At 41.9% G+C, this 18,768-nt stretch overlaps 1 protein-coding gene across 8 annotated transcripts in view; it reads right to left on the bottom strand.

Annotated features, from left to right (window-relative positions):
* Positions 1–18,768, bottom strand: part of LYPD6B (LY6/PLAUR domain containing 6B) — a 47,061-nt gene that overhangs the window by 10,408 nt on the left and 17,885 nt on the right. For 4 of the 8 annotated variants that reach the window (XM_066999623.1, XM_066999618.1, XM_013198109.3 and 1 more), the window contains exon 2: positions 13,092–13,237. The gene's annotated coding sequence lies outside the window, so the exon portion shown is untranslated. Of the gene's footprint in view, positions 1–4,178; positions 4,716–5,447; positions 5,489–6,621; positions 6,681–13,091; positions 13,238–18,768 lie in introns of those variants that run through there. The other 4 variants (XM_066999624.1, XM_066999620.1, XM_066999622.1 and 1 more) reach the window with 3 other exon arrangements.

The raw sequence follows: 18,768 nt of genomic DNA, 5'->3' as shown, positions 1-18,768 counted from the left end.
CTTGACGTTTTTCCGCTGTCCCAGGGAATTCCTATTCCAAGTTCCACAGACAACATCTTTTTAGACAATAATTCCCCATATTATCCAATCCCACACTTCCACTTTAACCTATTTTTTAATCAGGATTCAATGCTCTAACCAAGAGAATGAATCACTGTGGTGCACCAAACCCCTTTAATACTGCAACCATCATTCTGGATGAGTTGAGGTGTTAAAGTTGATGTAATCACAAAATGCAATAGGTACCAGAAGCAAACTACACCATTAGCATATTTTCTATAGAATTAACCCTGCCATGAAAACAGCCAGCCTTAGAAAAAAAATACCATCTAAAGATGCACAAATGCTAGCTCAAGGGATTTCATTTCCCACACGGAGGAGACCCCTCGCGTAGTGAACCAAAACCAAAAATGCCTCAAACACACAGAATACGAAACATAGTTACGCACAACTGAAGTAGCCAGCTCTTGCAGTGCTTTCTTTTCCGCAGAGGTGGAAGACATCCTTGCAGCCAAACCCTACATAGAGGTTTTTCTATTCCTTCCTAAAGCTATCTCATGACTGGCACCCAAATGGGACAGCACGAGGCTTGGTCTGACCCCGTACAGCCATTCACTCTTACATTCATCCCATTTATTGCTCAATTCTTTCAGATTTACTCTGGAGGAAGATAGGGCGTTGAATCATTTCAATGCACAGTAGTTGCAAAGTTTATCCCCTACACTACATTTTCTGCAGTTTCTACTTGATTGAGGAAAAAATGGCCTTTATGGGAGACTGGTCTGTAACCCTACCTGATGCACCTGGGTAGCAAATAAAAGGCACAAGCACGCTTGTGCCAGCTTTCTGCAAACTCGGGCTCCCTCCTGCCCTCTCCCCCGAGTTCCTATTGCTTTCCCTAGGGACGCTCATGCCAAACGGAAAATTTCAGAGAATATAAATACAGAAAAGCTAGTCTTCAGGTGGTGGAAGGCACAGTAAATTGACCTCACAATTTGCTGTAGTCAAAGGTGTCCTTGTTTGCTAACCAGGCCAATAAATAATGGATGTCCTTTGAAGTAGCCTTAGTTACACAGCTGCACCAGAAGCCATTTTCAAATAAAATGGGAAAATATTGGCAAAAAAATAATAGCTTTCATATCTCATCCAAAATCTTTTAAATGCTTATTTTTTTTCACAGCCTCTTATCTCTGCTCTGCTTTCACATAACATTATCTCGGAGTATGAGCAAACAGTTCATTAGGCACAATTAGGAACTCTGGTTAATGAAGGAAAAAACTGTCACTATATGGAAGATTAACTTACGTAAACAAGACAAAACGTGGAGACAGCATTCACGGGGTGAGGGAAGAAGACCTGAGAGGGACGGGCTGTTAACATAGGCTCTGTAAATAACCTGCAACCGAGGCACATTTCAAGAAAACCATGAAGATAATGGCAGAATCGACCAACGTGTTCTGTAAGGTTTCACACTTTATTTTGCAGTGTGTAAAGGAAGAGTAGGAAGCAGTATGCTTGATTTCTGATTTTAATAAAATTCAGGTCTGTCTACATTGTTTTTCCTGGCAGACTCGATGGAGGATTAGCAGATTTAACATTAGATATGCAATGTAAATGAAACTTCCTCCTGTCATTTTGTAAGCAATCTTCAGGTGCTATTAGATAATTGTGAATGCTTACATAAAGCTTATTAAATACCACTTCAGGACATAGGAGTTAGACATACATAGGCATAAAGGTATGCATGGTAAGGGCTGCAAAAGTTGTAACCAACACCTGACATCATCAGGTGCTCCCTACCTCAAGTCAGAAAGGGTAAAACTGACATTCTGACTTATCTAAAAGGGGAAAAATAACTCCTTGGCTTCCTCATGTCCTAGACGAACACTGCCACTCTCATGTTTTCCTCTAGAGACCACTTAATTGATCTGTAAGCTAGCATTTACTACATTTCAAAACTCAGGGAGTGAATAAATAGGTGGAAAGACTAAGAGAAAAACCTTAATTTTCTGTGGGAAATAGGCAGAGCACACTTAAATTTCTTTAAAGGGCAAAAAAATGAAATGAAAAGATTAAAAAGCCCCAAAATACTATTACAGATCTGCAAAATAAAACTGTTTGGTATGCAAGTTCTACCTTTCCTTACCCAAGGAGTTGAAGTTTCCATTTTCCTTGTAGCACGTTACCATTAGAACAAAATAACACAGGAAAACAGTTTTTGTGTTACCCTGACACGTATCTGCAACTAGTAACACTGACAGAATAGAATTTGTGCCATCAAGATCATTTTTAAACCCACTTCTTTACCTTCACCGACAGTACACTTCACCATGCCTGGCATTAAATTTGGTGTTAATTACAAAAAATTATAGAGCTCTTTATCTAAGGTCTTATATAAATAAAAGACATACGGGTCTGGTAATGTCAACACCATTTAGCTTGGGGTATAATGCTGGCACGGGAAGTTGTGATGCAGACACATTCTGAGACACGTAGGTAGGTGTCTGAGTACTGACACAATGTGGGCAACAGCAACGGTTTTGAAAAACTGATGTCTAATTAATGTGATAAATCTCAACAATACCACTGAAGTGAAGTATTTGCAAGGATAAAGCACGTGTTTGTTTTTAGGCTCATACAAAGGAGATCCATGGAATGAACACTGCATTACAATTCATGTTACATATCGTTGCTTTTATAGACAAAACTGCTCAGCAAAGACAAGTTCTGAGCTCTGACATTTATTTTAAAATTCAGAATCCTCAATCATCCTTGAAAAGCAATTTATGCTATCTAAAAATCCACTAATGAGACATAAATTTCCTATTCCCTTCTGCAAATATAGAATTTCCTCAAACAACTGCACTTTGTTAAGCTATGCATTTTACACTCGAGCTTGTGACAACTTCTATGTCTCACATCTGAAATGGTTTTAAATCTCTCTCTCCCACCTGTGCGAGACTGGAAATGGGAACTTAATACTACTCTAGAGAAAAGAGATTACAGGAATAAGTGTGCTTTTACTTTCCTTGCAGTAAAACCAGATGAAAGGACTGATCTACACTTGTTTTAAAACTGCTGCCATCTTGTATACATACAATTTGCCTACCTACGACAACACACTTTTGCATTTCTCCTTCCCCTTCCTTCTCCTTAACAAAGCTCAAAATACTAACAGAATTATGCTTTTCTCACAGTTTTATTAAAACCAGCATTTTATTATAAACAGCACCGCAGGAATCCCAAGTACCAGTAGATACTAAAGCTGACCTAACATTTTAGGCCTTTTGCTGAGCTCCTCAGAGCACTTCTGCAAATATCGGTTTAACAATATTAATTTTGCAGAATATTTGGTACAGCACCTTAGTGTATTAAATGGAAAATGGAGGTCTTCACCGAGTTGTATTCAACCTCAGAGGTATGCTTTTTCACTTTTCCAGGTGAAATCCTATTTCTAACACAAACTATGCCCAATATTCACAATTACATATGTCAAAAAGTTACAGATGCCCTTCTAGACAGTACGACATAAAACATTCTAGGCAGTAAAAACGAGAACCTACTTGATTTCCACGTGGGAAACAAACGCTACTCACCCTTTCAAATTAAAATTTCAAATCAAAATTTGCACAGAAAATATTTAGCTAGGAGAAAAGAGAGTTTACATGCAGCCCTATTTCAGATCTTAAATTCAGCATAATCTGTTTGAATTTAAGAATGCACTGGGGGAGCAGACAAATAAGAAGGTACGACACTTTCTGCATCACAAAGGCCATTTTTCACGAGCTTCACACTCAGCTGTATTTTAAAGCTAAGATTTAAGCTACGCACCAGCTGAGTTCATAAACCTGGGAAGAATGCCTAAAGCTTTTTTTAACCCAGCACTGATGTACGGGGTAGATTCATTGACATCAGCCTTCCCTTCTTTACTCCTGGTCATTACCTCACTGCTGTTGGTCTTCAGCTGTTTGGGAAGAGTAACGAGGACAAAAAGGTCAGTCCCCTGCCCTCTCCTCCAGCCTCAGTTGCACCATTTTCCCAGGTTACAAAGGGTTTGGTATCACATATATACTAACACAAATTCTGAGCTGAAGGACATGCAGAAAAGGTGCAGTAACTCTGTGTAGTTTTATCGCACCGATCGTCAGGGTCCGTGCTCAGGGCACAGCGTTCCTTACCTTCCCAGGGCAGGACACCTCACGAAAACCTCAGGTGCTCTTCTCCGCAATAACCCAACGCCAGAGGGACTATTTTGCCTCCACTTCTCAGCAGTGGGGGTACGGTGAGCAGTGCCCTTCCACCACCGGTTTGTGCCTGTGTAAAACAGCAGCACCACCAACTGCTCTGCGCTGCAGCTGGAGAAACCACACAGCCGCAGAGTCAACCACAGGTTTATACTGGCAGGCTTAATGTGTGAAATTTATAGCGCTGGTACTTGTCTGATACTATCTTTGTCTCACGTTCATATCAGCTTCCTGGTGGTATGCGATCCCTAGGACTGTAAACTTTCTGATCTCCTTGGACCTGTCCTCTTGCAGCACACAGCCCGTTCAACTCCTTACTGAAAAAAAAATACACCTTTTAAACCAGAAATCTTTTCCAAGTTTTATTTCCATGGCCTACATGGTGCTTATGTCTACAAAAAGGGTTGATTTTCATTGCAGGCATGCTGGAGTTAGGGAAAGAGTGAAATTCTGATTACTGTCAAGTCAATACAGCATCTACTATGGAGTAGCTATCCGGTTAACGTACGAAATGCCGCGCTTGAAATTGTATTACCTACAAAGCTGCACTGCAGCTCAGCGTCATACATCACATCTAACATGAGCAGCATTGCAACATAACTAGTTTTGAGCAGAAAATTAATCATAGTGTCACTGATAACGCTTCTGAAAAATGTTTTGGGCACAAAATCCCCTCTCCTCCGCATTACTCTTCCACATTACTAAGGCAGACACTTGCAGTTGCTGAAAACCCATCAAGTATTTGAGCAATTCCCATTATTCTGCCTTGCCCTATACCAGCTGACACAACAATCTCATCTTGCAGATGTGGTTCTCAGTAGGTGAGCTCTAATTGTGCATTTCCCCCCGGTTTTCTCTTTGAAGGTTAAGACTCTGAAGGAAAGGATACTTCAAATATGGCTTGAATACTTCTTGACGGAAGGTGAGGATTTTTTTTTCTTGGTAAATAAGTATTTTCTACTTGAGATACAACCGCTAATGGAGAAGACATGATGAGAACCCCACTTCCAAGCCAAGGTTTTCTTTTGGGGGTACCCTGGTTTCTGCAGCCCCTTCTACCTGAACTCTTCACTCCTATTAGTGTCCAGCAAAGAGTGAGCTGACGGGTTGGCACTGAGGAGAGTGCTTTTGGTGATGCCTTTTAGAAAACTATTGACATATACAACAGAACGTATCTACACACATTTTACAGCTTTGTCTTACCTAAAGATTAACTTGGAAGATACGTCCAGGGTACGTGAACTCTGCAAAGCAAGAGATGAAAGGGGGTCAAGAGAAAAAGGCTTTATTTTCCTCAGAGGACTAACACGGTATGTTTTAATTCCTTACACAGCTTCCACCAATAAAAGGCTTAAGAGCTATTTGTTTGTTTTGAAATGCTTTAAACGAACAAGGCGTAATAAATTGCTGACCCATCCGATCTGACCTAGCGTAAGATGGCATTTGCTTCCCATCAGCACCTCTAATCCAGGCGGCTGAAAACAGCAAGAAGCAAATCCCGGTTCCTGGTAGCTGAGAGCGATTACTCCCAGGCAGCACTTGGCACAATTTGTTAGGTGAACAGCCTCAGCCAGCTTTCTGCTGCCGCGTGAGAGAAAAGTGATGTGCCCTCGTTTCAAGGGGAGGGGCAATGCAAACACAAAAAGCTCCCTTTCACGGGTTCACAAAAGCCGTGTTGACATACGTGCCGTATCTTCAGCTACAAAACCCAAGTGCTGCACTCTTCTCTTCCTCCAAGGCTCATATTTCTGGAGGAGGAGAACCAAGTTTCCATGTCTCTCAACGCAGCTTGGTACTAAGCAATATTTAATTAGAATTAATTGAAGACAATTCATTTTGTGGCGTTCCTCACATTTCCCTTCCTGTAAACACCCATGCCCTAGAAGCGGAACCACATCGCTGCATGAAGGGCAATCTCTCTTCCACCATCCTGCAGACATTTGCTCCAGGTGCTGGGGGCTCAGCCCCGAGTACTACCCTAGCTAGGAACCATCCCCAGGGTTGGGAAGGAACCCAACACCCACCGTTCTGGGCTCTGCATCATTCTCAAGGATGGACGCATAGCATTTCATAGCATTTTTTCATAGTATTTTTCCCGAAAGAGTCACTAGATTTTTGAATTGGAACAGCGTGCAAGACGGAGCCATCCAGTTCCAGTTCTGGTCATTTGTGTCAGGGCAGCACCAAGCCAGTGCCCGCACTTCTTGTTGCTTTACCTCCCACCTAACTCCCTAGCAAGGCAGTGAAATTGTCTCACTTGCTAGAAGAGATACCTAAGTTTTATAATTCATGTGACCGAACTGCCCCTACTCTATAGCTCTTCTGCATATTCTCCAAGCACAGTCAGGTTATTTCCCATCAAATGCGTCTTTCCCACCTTCACATCTCTGAAGTCCTGCTCGCTGAGAAGAAATCATCTTTAGCTTCTGGGTATTCCTGCAGAGCAGAGACAGGAATGTACATTTCAAAGCCTCGCTGCTTACTCCTTTCAGTCAAGTCAGTGCGATAATAAATGCAATAATAAAACAACGTGGGAAGCAATTTATAGCCGGACCTAACAGAGAGTTTTCATCCAATTAGAAGAACAATAGAGACAAAGTGCACTCTGCCTCTGCATTTATCTGCCCCAAAGATGACACACTCTTAAATAAACTGAAAGTGCAGTAACAAATAGCAATACAAACGCCTGTGGGTGGGGAGATTTATTTACTTTCCATATTGCCTGTAATGCGCAGGATTTAATTTGACAAATTAAAGTTGGCAAATTTTCTGTTTCCTTCACTTCCTGCTCGCAAATCAACAGTAATGCTAAACAGAAAAGCACTACAAGTAGACAAAATTCCCCCTTCACTAAAGCGATACATCCCTGGCAGCTATTGCAACCCTGAGTAAAAACAGAAAAGTATTGTATTCTAGAAGCATAAAACGTAAAAGTAAGTATTGTATTCTAGAAGCCAGTTCCTATACCTGAAATGTTATTAGTGGTTTAGCAGAAGAGTTTCTCCAGAGCTTTTTGAGCTGGTATGGGTGGACTATACACCAACTCAAGAGACAAACATTCTGCCTTCTTTTTTTTTTTTCTTTTTTCTTTTTCCTAAATTCAGATCCTCCCGTGCATTTCCACATGGGCTGAGAACTCTCCCTTTCAGAACGGAGCAGACACCCAGTCCTGCATCCACTGCAGCAAACTGACTTCTCCGGTTATTGCTGAAGCCTACCAGCTGGAACACATATAAAATACTATGTGCACTACCTGCACACTGCACTTCAAAACAGATGCACAATTCAACATAAAGGGTGAATACATAGTTTATTGTAGCTGTTTCTCTTCATTGTGCTTCTCTTACTGTATAGGCCAGTTCCAAGAACTATCCGATGCCATTTGAGCAAGCTATCCACACAAATGAATGCAGATGAAAACTTGCCTTACTACTATTCCCCTCCAAACAGAAAGCAATTCACTAGGGAAAGCAGAAATCTTACTCCTTTTGTGTATGGGACCTTGCATTCTAACTCTTCACAATCAAAGGCACCACGTGCTTTTTCATAAGGTTGCTCAGAAAATCCTTTGTATAACCTTAAGTGTATTTCAGGCAGACAAGTCGTTACCAAATCAGTCTTAGGATAAACTGGAAATGAAGATGAAAGGAAAAAAAATCACTAGTAATGAAAAAAAAAGCAAACAATATAAAGGAAAAAAAACTACCAGCAAACTTTGGGGACTTTCTGGGGCAGTGACGTTGTACTTGTCTTGGTGCTTAACTGCCTGTCCACGGGTTAGCTAACTGAACAACCCAGGGGTTGTCCCTTTTGGAACCCATCTAGAGCTTTGGTAGTCACAGCATCCTCTGGCAATAAATTGGAAACTAAAGCACGTACCTTTTGAAAAAGCACTTCCCTCCCTTTCTTTGAGCTGAGCTGCCCATTTCACCTGACGGCCTCTGGTCCTTGGACGCTGACAAACCACGAATAGCCATTCTCTAATTACTTTCCCCACGTTTTCCATGATTTAGTGGTTGCCCGCCACACCTCTGATTCAGTTGGCACTTTTTCTAAGCTGAAAAACATAAACCTTTTTCATAGAAACTGAAGACTTTTGTTTATCTTTATTGTCCCCTCCACATTTTTTGGTTCACAGTATGTGTTGTGCAATCAAGGGAAAGGCAACCACTAAACAGAGTCTGGGTACATTACAAATGGAGAGAGACAAACAAACAGACTGACTTAAGCCCTGCACTGCAGCCTCATCAGTTTTATACCTAAACTGAAGGAAAAATTAAATGTTCATTACTGCTAATAGTATACTAAATTTCCTTTTGTTAACTATATTCATTTTCATAATGCACGTCATGCAATACACTAATTATCCAGTGATTAGAAATGCATCTCTTTAGAGGTTCAATGATTTCCAGAAATTGTGGGTTGAGCATGAGTCCCACTTGCACATCCAGCAATTCCTTAGAACGTATTCTGTGAACATCAGCAGCGGAATAAAGAGATTGAGGGGGAACCTCGCAGCTTATCACTTCCATTCTGACACTACTAACGTAATACTTGCATGGATTATGCAGAAGTTGACACAAACAGAAAATTAATTATCTACTTCAAGGATTTACAGCTGCATGTAAACAAAAAAAAAAAAAGAACATAAATGAAACATTTTCAACTCAGATCTTCTATTCCAAATGTCAGCCTGGAGCCAGATTTTACATCTGAGCTCCATACATACAGTATTAAATCCCCCAAACGTGGAAAGGCTCAAAAAGAACATCCTTTCAGACCCTTAATTATCATTGCACTGAAAACTAGAGGTTAGGCAGAAGGAGGGAAAGCAGGGAAAAGAAATGCGGAATGGGCTGCATTAATAAACCTTATTAAGACAATTAAAGAAAAATGTGGACAGAAGGGCCAGGACAAGTTAATTGGCTGGGAAGCTAGGAAGTGAGATGAACCAGCAAATTTTAGAGTATAAGCTGAAGAATTTTACAGAACTAAATCACACAGCAGGTGGCAAGCTATCCTTTAGTATTAGCAGGCAAACATATAGGAAGCAATAAACTTTACTACAGGAAAAAAAGAAGTCCAACAGCCTTTTGAAATAAGAGAACTTTCTTGCTGCAATTCTGTGCTCTCACTTAACGATCACGAATGGGCTTCAGGCATTCAAAAGCAGCAGCAGGAAAAAAGAGACACAACATTCCCAAATCGCTCCTTGCTGATGCTTTCATCGTTTTTATTATCAGTATAAAGGGATGCTGCAAAGGGTTCTCAAATATACAGAGTTTTCAAGAAGTATCTGTGTACATTACCAGAGAAACATAACAATGTCCATAGAAAACCGGATGCAGAAAGCAACATAGCTTATACCAAAAGGGAAATGTCTCTAACAAGGCAGAGCATGCTGCAAAAAGAGACAGTGCTTTCCTCCCTCCCTGTCTGCCTCCTGCCACTCGCTCTTCAAACCCTTGGTTACTGAAGGACTGGTAATCTAGTAACAAAACAAGCAGGGGAGTCATTTGGGTAATTATTGTGCTCGCTACTGATGATATTCCCCACGCACATTCCTTCAGTCAGTAAATACTTAAGGTAAGCATGCTTAAATCTAGTTTTTGTTACAGTTCTGAGGGTTCGATTCCCACGAATTGTGAAGGTGACAGAGCAGCACCAGCACCAGTAAGTGGCACAGTCAGCCTGCTGGCACAGGCAGCAACCCAGCACGATTCAGGTGCTCCTCCAGTCTGCAGACAGATCGCACAGAACAGACAGAGACCAATTCCCCCTCCATTCAATTCCTGCAAGCCAGGCAGAACAAGAAGTTGCAATAAGCTTTGGTAGTAACTAGCCAGATTTCTCCAGTGCCACCTGGTTTTTGTTTGTTTGTTTTTTCCTTTCAAAACCTCCTTCCACCAACTTACCAGGTTTTTAATGCAAAACAAGATTAAGGATTAAATACAACCACCACCCCTCCGACAACGTTTAAATGACGAATGACCCCAGGTCCTCCCAGTCACAGCGAGGACTGCTGATCCGGTCGGGTCTGCTGATGTACAACTGGGTGCAGGCAGAGGCTCCAACCCAAATGCCTATGAGAACTATGCTCATCTGCAATTATTATCTGTATGTCACTTCCTGCACTTGCCACACCAGTGTGAAGTGCCTCTTTGATGTTTCATCGCTCTAAGTCTAGCCGTGCATCACCCCACTTGCTTCATCCTGTAATTCCACAGGGAGAAACGTGTGTGTCTGGGCCTGACCTTTAATTTGTCCCATCTCCTTAAGGCCTCACAGAGTGGATTGCAGGTCTGAAATACGCTCCGATGACTTCAAGGGTGGAGTTAGGGAACCACGTGCGAGAGATCTAACCACACGCACACATGCAGATGGCAGCCACAGACCTGGGGACAGAGCTGGGTGGGTTTCCTCCACCAGAGGCAAAGCAAGGCCGATAGCAAGTCACAAAATCCAAAAACAAAGTTACAGCAATGATTTCCCTGTAGCAAGCAAAGCACTAACTCAATACCCATCCAGAATTCCTCCAGCTCTTATCTGACGCTGTGTAAGCACCACAAGCTGCGGTGGAAAGATAAAGTTCTCCAGCTGCTGATGGTTGCTACTGTTAGCCAAAATGGGGTCAAAAGTTAACTCACCAGCTTATGCACAAAGTTTTTATAGCTTAAGCCCTTAAGAATGAAGCCACATTATTACCCATTTGGAGAAAAAATATTAATTGGTACATAAAATAGTCAGCCAGTCAAAGGCAAGAGATAAGGCAATGGAAAGGACCAGTTAAGCTGAACCAAACACAAATTACTGAAAGGAGTCTAAGTAATAAATAACTAGAAACAAGAAAACTAATTAACTGTTGTAGTAACCTCTCCAGAATGGATTCCAAAGACAAAAGATCACGAGAAATTAATATTTTTAAAAGTTATTCATAATAAGACCTAAGTACCCTCAAAAAAAAACAATTAACTGGGCATTTAGTACTATACCAAACAAGGAAAAATGAACATATTACTAGCCTAAGATGTGGAAAATACAGGCCCAAATTCCTGCTCCAGTACAAACTTCTGTCATCTATGTCAAACCACTAGCCTTTTCCTCTTCTCATCATAAAAAGTTATACTGCATTCCTTAAATAAATCAATCCATGAAAGACTGGGATGTATTTGCTGACAGTCATAAATGTTTTATTCTTATAGATATGAATTCAATTCTACACTTAATCACAAAGGAAGCAACTTTGTTGAAACACACAAACCTTAAACATCGTGCTGTATTTGAAAAGCTAATACGCAATTCAGTGTAATTGTTTCTATTCCTTAAAGAACAGAAATACCCAGGATTTAATCAACCAGCTCAGACATCTATTGTGGAAAATGGTTTATTTTGCCCACAGTTGCAGAAAAATGCAGAAAAATTAAGTACGAATGGGTCTTCCTACAGAATAGAAGAAAGTGTCCAGCTGATGAACACAGGGACCCATATGCACTTCAGTCCAGTTAGAGCTGGGTGCTTAGTGTTCGCAGCTGGCCAGAGTTTAGCAGTGCATGGCTGCTCTGAATAAACAACTTTAAAAATAAGTGGTATCTTCCTTAGCTTGCATCAGCTGTAACACACTGAGAGCATTTCACAGTTTCAGTACAGCACCGAAAGAAAGCTGAAACACTTACCGTACGCTTTCATGCACATTCAAACAATATATCCACATTCACACATTCACATCTGAGGAAGACAGTCCATCCCAGCAAATCTGGTTCCATCTTCCAGCTTGGAGACTATCTATGTTTGTGTCTGCTTTATAATGGTGACACGGAGAAGAGCAGAGATGTAGCACTTCTGCTGATATGATCACCTCATGGTCCCGTTTTGATAAAATCCTATAACCTGTCAGAAATCTCTGACACTGAAAGCACTCCAGAAATGGGAGAACTATGACAGACACGCCAAAAGGCTGGCCTCTCTTCAAAGGCTTGAAAGACTGGGGTGGGGAAAAGAGGGGTGGAGTGATAAAAAATAATCCCAACTTAATTATACATACAGCTTAAGAATCCCATCCACGTGAAAACTCTTCTGCTTTGTATCATGAATACCTCCAGGGCTCAGAAAGCTGCCTTGAACACAGGTTGGAATGAGTGTCTTGTGAGTGCCTATTAAATGGGATATACACATGAAGAGGACAAGGGAATAGAGGGCATGACTTATGAGGAGCAGCTGAGGATACTTGTTTGTTCAGCTTGGAGAAGAGAAGACTGAGGAGAGACCTCACTGTGGCCTACAGCTCCCTCATGGAGGGGAGGGAGGGAACGGCACGGAGCTGCGAGGGAAGGGTTCAGGCTGGATGTTAGGGAAAGGTTCTTTACTGAGAAGGTGGTCGGGCACTGGGACAGGCTCCCCAGGGAATTAGAGATGGCCCCAGGCCTGTTGCTGTTCAAGAAGCATTTGGACAACGCCCTCACATACATGGTTTAAGTCTTATGTTGTTCTGCATGCAGTCAGGAGTTGGCCTCAATGATCTGCATGGATCCCTTCCAACTCAGAATCCCGCAAAAATCACAGAATGTTTAAGGTTGGAAGTTGGACTCTGTAGCAACCAAGAAAAGAGCTAAAGGTGCTGTACAGAGCTGTATTTACTAGAAAACATATGGAACTTGTTCGTGAATTATCAACCACTAAGTCACTGCCTTCGGTGAGTGCACTCCCGATCTGCATTCACAGGTGTACTTGGAAATATGTCCTAATATTCGAGCTAAAAACCTTCTCCTTTGAAAATTTTATTTTTCTCATTGAGACTTTCAGGACCATGCTCTCTCCCCCCTTCCTGAAATACCCACTTCTATTACTTACGTTTTAATTTGAAGAAACAGTGTGCCCCCTCCACAGTTATGATTTGTTTATGATCCTCACAGATAGCTCTTCGAAGCTCCTCTTACAAAAGGCATCCTCTAGTTCGGTCTTTCATGTTCATCTCCTGTGAACTCCATCCACACTATCTAAAACAAATAGAAAGGCACATGTCTGCATTTTCTGACTAACGCATCATCAGAACAACATTAAAAAAGATATATATCAACAGCATCTTAATGAAATACCTGTTTTTAATACACATGAAACTGATTTTGAAATACCTGTTTTTAATACACATGAAACTGATTTTTCCACTCTGAAGTTAAAGATTGCTGGAAACAGTCAAAGGTTAAACAGTTCCCAAAACAATCTTTCAGCAAAACACTCTTCACCTTTTCCCGAACGTTTTTAAGACCAACAAGACTGAATTTGCAGGTTTAATGGACATGTTTTCCTCCACAGGTATTTGTATTCGACCTTGCATCCCATTACTGTGTCAGTATTGTAAGCTAAGCAAGGTTGAACCTAGTCAGTGTTTGGTTAATTTTCTCTCAGAATACCAATGCTTTGTGACACAAAATTGTACAGGGGATAAACTGAGCAGAAGTTTTGGTTATGGAATTTTCTAGATTATGGCATTAAGGACTCTAATATGTCCAAAGGAATGACACGAGTCAGGTACTTCATGTGTTTTCAGCCAATGCATTTTCCATATCCAGAACATTAATGGAATTAAGAAATCAAAGATAACTTCTTCAGAAAAATAGGTTATCATTCTTACTTTGTGTTTCCAGAGTATTCTGGCTACGTTTTAAGTTTGTATGAGGTATAAATTATTATTTATCTTAAAGAATCAATATAAGTTGATAAAGACTCGGTAGATACATTGCTATACCAGCACAATAAAGAGTAAAAAAGGTTTTTGTCATTATTGTTTGCTTCACCATTAAAAATTGTTATAAATAACACTAAGAACAGTCCTGCCACTACAAAGCCAGACTGCTGTGATATGTGTAAATGAACCCAAAGGAAAGCTTTATTGGAAATTTTTTTCTTGAATTGAAAGCAGCTACTTGAGCCAAGACAAGGTAACCTTCTCGGAAGCATCTGTACACTTCTGAATCACAAATATAAGGCTGAGAGATCTGTATAACTCACAAATTGGATAAGAAAAAGATCACAAGCCTTGGAAACTATTTACTCTGTTTCTTCATCTTCCTTTCAACACTTGTCACTATAGAGGCATGCTACCAACATCAACCAACACATCTACTTAGGTGATAAGGGATAGTAAAAATGTCTGAAATAACTCTGCGCCACCCACACGGGTGGTAGAAGCTCTCAAGGTTTCTGAACGGTTTATTACTTGCCAAGCATTAACATGCACAAGCAGAAAAATGTCATTAATTTTCACTTCATATTTTTAGCCTCGTCTTTGTAACTTCCGTAGAGACAGCAAATACGACATGTGGCCCCACCAAAACTGAAGAAGGGAGCAGGTCCTCCAGGTATCTTGGAATCACGGAATCATTAAGGCAGGAAAATCCCTCCAAGATCATCTGGTCCAACCCCCCACCACCACCAATGTCACCCACTAAACCATGTCCCTAAGCACCACGTCCAACCTTTCCTTGAACACCCCCAGGGACGGTGACTCCACCACCTCCCTGGGCAACCCGTCCCAGTGCCTGACTGCTCTTTCTGAGAAGAAATGTCTCCCAATTTCCAACCTAAACCTCCCCTGGTGCAACTTGAGGCCATTCGCTGTAGTCCCATCACTAGTTATCTGTGAGAAGAGGCCGACCCCCAGCTCCCCACACCTTCCTTTCAGGCAGCTGTAGAGAGCAATAAGGTCTCCCCTGAGCCTCCTCTTCTCCAGACTAAACACCCCCCAGTTCCCTCAGCTGTTCCTCATAGGACCTGTGCTCCAGGCCCTTCACCAGCTTCGTAGCCCTTCTCTGGACATGCTCCAGGGCCTCGATGTCCTTCTTGTACTGAGGGGCCCAAAACGGAACAGAGCATTTGAGGTGCGGCCTCACCAGAGCCGAGTACAGGGGAACGATCACCTCCCTGGTCCTGCTGGCTACACTATTCCTGATACAGGCCAGGACATCACTGGTCTTGGCCACCTGGGCACACTGCCGGCTCATGCTCAAGCAGGCATCGATGAGCACCCCCAGAACTGCATTGGGACTGCACCTCCAGAAAGGTCAGGAGAGACCATACTGCCCCTGCTTGTGCTGAACTTCTGTTCTGGGTTGGCAAAACACATAAATGACATATTGTAAGGCCAAAATCTTTTTTTTTTTCTTTCTTCATTATACCATCGAAGTATTATACACGACACAGGAACAGTATTCTCACTTTAGAGTGGATCTAATTCCTCTGACAACTCACCAGTGTCAAAAGCTGGAAATTTCCGCTTAGCTACTGTTGAAAACCAGATGTTGTGAGGGTTTGTTAAAAATCTCTTTTCAGAAACATACCCTACATACCGTGCATTCCAAAAGTCACCCTAAACTTATTCTTGCATATAAAGTGTAAAAACCAATATACCTCAACAGTCTCTGCGTATTCAGGTTTGACAGACAACGTAAAAATTGGCATCCAAGCGCTTAGGTTTCATAATCCCTTTACTTACAAAAGTATGACTGTTGGCAGAGTTGTCTACTTTAAGTGTAGGGTTTTGCTTGTAAAAATGCTGAACAGAGGTTTCAAGGCTTTAGTTATCATGATAACTGTCACAGCTGCTAAGAAACTAACGCTGGGCTGTGTATCTTGTACGACTGTGACATGTTCTCCTATTATGTTGCTGACACGGTTTTTTCCAGTCTCCAGCACAGAAATCTGTGAGACGTCCTCCACTTCTAAATAACCAGCCTGCAGATGTATTGACACTCTTCTGGGTTCTTTTTTTGCCCCCCTTTTTTATAATCCTAGTGTCTTAATACCAAGTGGATCTAGTTTTGCATAACCTAACAAAGCCAAATATAAAACCACAGGGAAGAAGAGTTCAAAATGGTATTCTCTGTTTGAACGCCACACTCTCAACACCACTTGTAGAGCTGAGGGGAAAAGAAAAAATCCTTTCTATCAGGAAATGTAAGGCCCAAGTCTCCCACAGCTTTCCAAAGATGAACTCCATGGAGGCAGGCCGAACTCCTGTCTAGACCCAGAGCTGCACGCAGCTAACCACACGTTATTTAACGTGCTAACCACACGTTATTTAAGCCATCCCATGGCCACTGCAGCCCCTGCAGGACCTGCTGCCAGGCTCAGCCCCATGCCAGGGCCGGGATGGCCGCGGGGAGGAGCGGGGTCACTGCACGGCCCATGCGATTGCTTTTCAGCCGCCTTACCTTTGCGGGCTGTTTGCTCTGCAGCTGTATAAAAGCCTATGCAAACACAGCGCAGGAACGAGCAGGAACAGACAACGTGGTTACTGTTGTATGCTGTCAAAAAAGCTACCTGTGAACTTCACCCCCCAAGCAGTCTGTCTTAAAATAAACTATGTGCTTTCCCTGCTGTTCCCAGCCGGCTCCTGGGTAGCCGGTTTGCATTCCTCGCATGCTTTGGTAATAGATCAATAAATGCTCAGCAGGTATGCCCGCCTTTAGACACCTAGGTGATATAAATGCTAGACACAGATGAATGCAAATTGCACTGTACAAAAGCCTACAGGGCGAGGGCTGCAGATTTATGGAAGGCTATGTGAGTAGGCCCAAATAAACAGTTTTGTGAGGCCCAGGCTTGTGATTTTGACCTGATTATACTGTAGAAATCGTTGCTGAGCGTGGTTATTGTCGTTAGTCCACATGCAAGAAAGTACTATTCAGCCAGGTAAGGTAAGAAGACAGAAACAAGGAAAGGAGACAGGAGAGAAATGTTGGTTTAGTAACACTTCAGTACCCCAAAGGTTTGGAAAAACAGCCAACCCAGACACACAAAAACAGACACCCTGTGAGAAGTGGTGCATCAGGTGAAGGAAACTTGGGAAGAGCAGGGACAAAGCCAGTGAGGCGGGCGGACATCCCCAGCCCGACCGGTGACCTGCCCACCAAACGCCTCCAGGCACTGCACCAGGGACAGCGAGCACCTTAATGTTTAACCTAGCACCGTGCCTCTTTAACCTATTTCTTGCCGAAGGAGTCAGAAAACAAAGGAGCCTTTGTGCACTCGGAGGCTGTATGTGTGACCGTGCCTTCTAGACCTCGTGCCCAGTAAAACATACAAATATATTTGTATATTTGTATGACGCTTTTGCCAGACGAGCTTTCTGCCACCTTGGGTGCACTGAACCGGCCTGGCACAGCTCCGGCGAGTTGCAGATAGAAGCAAGGCAGAGAGATGGGAAGGCAAGGGATAAAACAGAGGAAAGGAAACAGCACCACAGAAGTCATCAGTTCAACTGGATGTAGGCTGCCATGGAATTGCAGCAGAACCGTTGAATAATTCCCAGCTGCTGGATGGGCCATAAATTTGAAATCAATCTGCAATAAAGAAGCAAAATGCATTTCTTGGTCTAAACAACCAACTTGGAGAGTAGATTATGACCTCCAGTGGTGTTTGCATCGTTTGTTCATTATACCATCAAAATATTATACTAAAAATATTATACTAAATAAAAAATATTTAGTAAAAATAAAAAATATTATACTAAAATATTAGTATCTGCCAACGTCTAAATAGTCTGCTCTGTTCCTTGCCTATGTTTGCTACTGAATGGGGGAACAGTCTGCTCACCATTTTCATACAGAGCGGATATCTAGAGCAATCGTTTTTTAGAACAGGGCTTGCCTATGTAGTCCATTCAAAACAAGAACTCAAGGATTCACAGACAAGTACGATGACTTCAAAGCAATTAGTAAAATTTGACCTGGCTCCCCGGGGATGCGCGCATTAAGAAGGCGCGGGCAGAGTAGGCAGGCACACGCAGCGAGTCTGCTTCTCTCCGAGGGGAAGTATCACTCCAAATGTTTTCTCTTACACCGCGAACTATTTTGAAGTAGTCTTAATTTGACTGAAGATGCAATTGTTAACTCATGCTCCAGTGCCCATTACTAACTACTTCACCCTGAGTGCTCTTGATTACCCTTGCACCATTTGAAAAGAAAAAAACGATAACTGTAGGGGAATTTACACAAGGCCGAGCTGCTGTACGTCGTCTCCTTTGTGCTCCCGTCCCCCTTTTTCTTTCTGTTTTAGAACTGAAATGAACATTGAACAGAAAAGGGTAAGAACTGAACCCAAAACATTTGGGAAAAGAGAAGCTGGGGAAAAAATTATCTTATTTTTACTCTAGAATAAGGACACAAATGCGCAGAGTATTAAAGGGTCTTGGCCTCTTTTAATTCCCAATCATTGAAGCTAACAGCAAGATTCCCCATCAACCTCTGTAGGGCCACAATTTATCTTCAAAAATAAAATAAACAATAATAAATAAATAAATAAATAAATCTGTAGAACGGAATGTGTCTACCTAATTGCATAAAGAAGATAAGCCTGAATAAGTCATGCTAACCACTTCTTTATCCTACTCTTACATTATAAATAATATTTTAAACTTCATTTTGCCTTATGTCAGTCAACAAAGAGTGTGAAAGACTTATTCCTACAATAGAGGAGGGAAGGCTGTAAAGTCACTATCAAAAAGTGATTTAACGTACAAAGGTAACGA

This window comes from Anser cygnoides, chromosome 6 (assembly GCF_040182565.1).
Source record: "Anser cygnoides isolate HZ-2024a breed goose chromosome 6, Taihu_goose_T2T_genome, whole genome shotgun sequence".
NCBI lineage: Eukaryota > Metazoa > Chordata > Aves > Anseriformes > Anatidae > Anser > Anser cygnoides.
This window is presented reverse-complemented; position numbering and strand designations above follow the sequence as displayed.